Source organism: Triticum aestivum, chromosome 1A, assembly GCF_018294505.1.
Source record: "Triticum aestivum cultivar Chinese Spring chromosome 1A, IWGSC CS RefSeq v2.1, whole genome shotgun sequence".
Classification (NCBI taxonomy): Eukaryota; Viridiplantae; Streptophyta; class Magnoliopsida; order Poales; family Poaceae; genus Triticum; species Triticum aestivum.
In genome coordinates this window covers 535,970,549-535,973,138 of record NC_057794.1, presented here as the reverse complement: position 1 = coordinate 535,973,138, position 2,590 = coordinate 535,970,549, and positions in this window count along the sequence as shown.

Here is a 2,590-nt window from a genome sequence, read left to right as displayed (position 1 = left end):
ACGTGTGACACTCCAAAATTTTTACTTTGGTTTTCAGCAAAAACTTTGTGGTTTTTGAAAAGAGGCCATTTAAAATTTTCCAGAAAACCTTCCTCTTAAGAGACTTTCTTTTCTTTGGCAAGGTTTTATTCTGGCTTCAAACCTTGGTGTTTGACCTTTAGAAACTTCTTCTCTGTTGGTTCTCTCTCAAAATTATTTTTGGGAGTTTAATCTTTTTCTTTTAAAAAGAAACTCCATGAAAATTTGGGATTTTCATATCTTGGAACCACCATGACTTGGCATTTTTGCCCATGTGGTAAAACCCCTCCAAAACCTCCCCTACAACTTGTGATCAACCTAAATTCTCTGTCCCAACTGATCCAAACTGGTTTTGGATTTTTATTCCAATTATTTTTCCCTCAATTCAATTCTGAAAATTATTTGGAGCCTGAGAGATTTTCAAAGCAAGTGCCCTATTGCATTTGAGTTTTGACCTCAAACCAATTCTCCTGGATTGTCCTTTGAACCCACAACCCAGAACCATCTTGATCCACTCCTCCTCTTTTCAAATTTTCCAAAATTCAGTCTCTGCAAGTTTGGACCAGATTTGCCAAATTTGGTGAAATTCATATCTACACTCCTCCAAAAATTCCACCAAAATTCAGGCAGCCTATTTGAGCAAGGAGAAGCCACTCCACCAAAAATCAGCTCAAGGAAAAATCACCAGAGGCCAATTTCATTCGGTCGAACACCTGGTGGGCACTGTTACTGTTCATAGTTCAGAAAATTCAGTTTTCAGTGTCATCTTCAGTCCGTCAGTTTCAGTCACGCGGCCACAGTGCCCTTGGCACGTTCCTCGCCGCCTCTTCCTCTTGTCCGAAGCTGCACACGCGTGCGTGGAGCCTTCCTGGCGTCGGTAGCGCGCTGGCTCGCCCTTGCCGGCGTCTTCTGCGGCGTCGGGACCTCCCGTGGCGGCCGACAGGAGGCACACCACGGCAGAACGCCGTTCCGCGCCGCCCATCGCTTCCTGGCTCTCCGCGTGGCCTCATGCACGGCAGCGCACGCCCGTAGCACAGCCACCGTGGCCGGCAAGCACGGAACGCGCTCTCCATCGCCGACGGGCCCGCACCATCACCGTTCCGTCGAGCTCGCCCTTAACACCCAAACCCCGGCCAGTTCAACACCAAAACGGACCCGTTGGACCTCCGTGATGATGCTCGACCCCCTAACCACCCCGACCGAGCACCGCGCCACCGTAATCGCTCGCCGGTGATCCTCGTTCACGGCAACCGCCTCGGACCGCCTATATAAAGGGGTCCCGAGCTCATTCTCGTGCACGCAGCACCTCCACTACTCACCAACACCCCGCCAGGCCACTAGGGGGACCTCGAGGAGGTCTCCTCCCCCAGCTCCGGCCGCCTCGCCCCGCCTCGGCCTCCAGCTCGATTCACTTCGGTGAGGCCACCTCCGGTGCCCAAACCTCGTCCGTAGCCCTCTCTTGCACCCAGTAGTCTAACCCCCACCTCAATTTAATCTTTGCAGCCCTCTCCGACGAGCTCCATCCACGCCCGAACCACCGTCCGCCGGAGTTGAGACCGCCGTCGACGTGCTGCTCACCGGCGACCAACACCACCACCCACCGTTGCAGAAGGACACGGTGAGCACATTGGTAACCTCTGATCCCCATGCCTCGCTGTGGATCGCCGCCGGCGACCACAGCAGCTCTCGGGCGCCGACGAGCCTCGTCCCTCCCATTTGAAAATTTAAACATGACAAGTGGGACCCGCTGTCAGCCTCTCTGTCCTTTCTAAACGAAGCGTTATCTGAAAACGCCTTCTGCCAAATACGTTTTCTCTTCGGGCTGGCGTAATCGCTACCGAAGCATTTTCTGCTTTTATAAACTAGCCCCTGGAAATCTTCTGTTTCATTACAGATAAGTCCCTGGACAAAAACCCTTATAACTTTTAATCAGAAAAGTATTTTTGATTGATTCTTTTTCTGTTCTCTTTAAAATTTTGTCTAGTTTTTTACCAGATTTATTTGAAAAATATTTGGTTTACCTTCTGTGCTCTCCTTGGTATTTACGTTAGCGCATATATCTTCTTTAAACGTAGATACCGAAGGAGGTGACGGAGCCGCGAATTTCACCGAGCTAGGCTCCGACTACTCTGAACCAGGCAAGCATGTTTGAACTTTTGATATGATGAGTGTCTTGGCATGTTTTGCATTTAGTTAGTTTCATGGCATGCCGGTGAGTATACCGATGAACGTTATTTTATGTGATAATGAGGTAAGTGAGTTCGATGATCCATACGTGGATGAATGTGAATATGAATGGCCATGTGTTGGCATGAGGATGGGTACGACGGCAGTGTTGTAGCATGCCAGTCTTACGCCAGACTATGTGACTTCAGTGTCAAACCATATCGGTCCAGTACCTATCATTTCCTTCCTTGTACTACCACATGTTTTCCGCAAGGAATATGGTTTAGTAAGTTCCAAACCGCTTTCATGGTACACACCAAAGAGGAGAGGCCGTGATGATGGTTCCATGGCCCTGGATTAAAGCCAGTCATCCGGTCAGGGGGCATGGGTGTTTCCGGTTGGGACC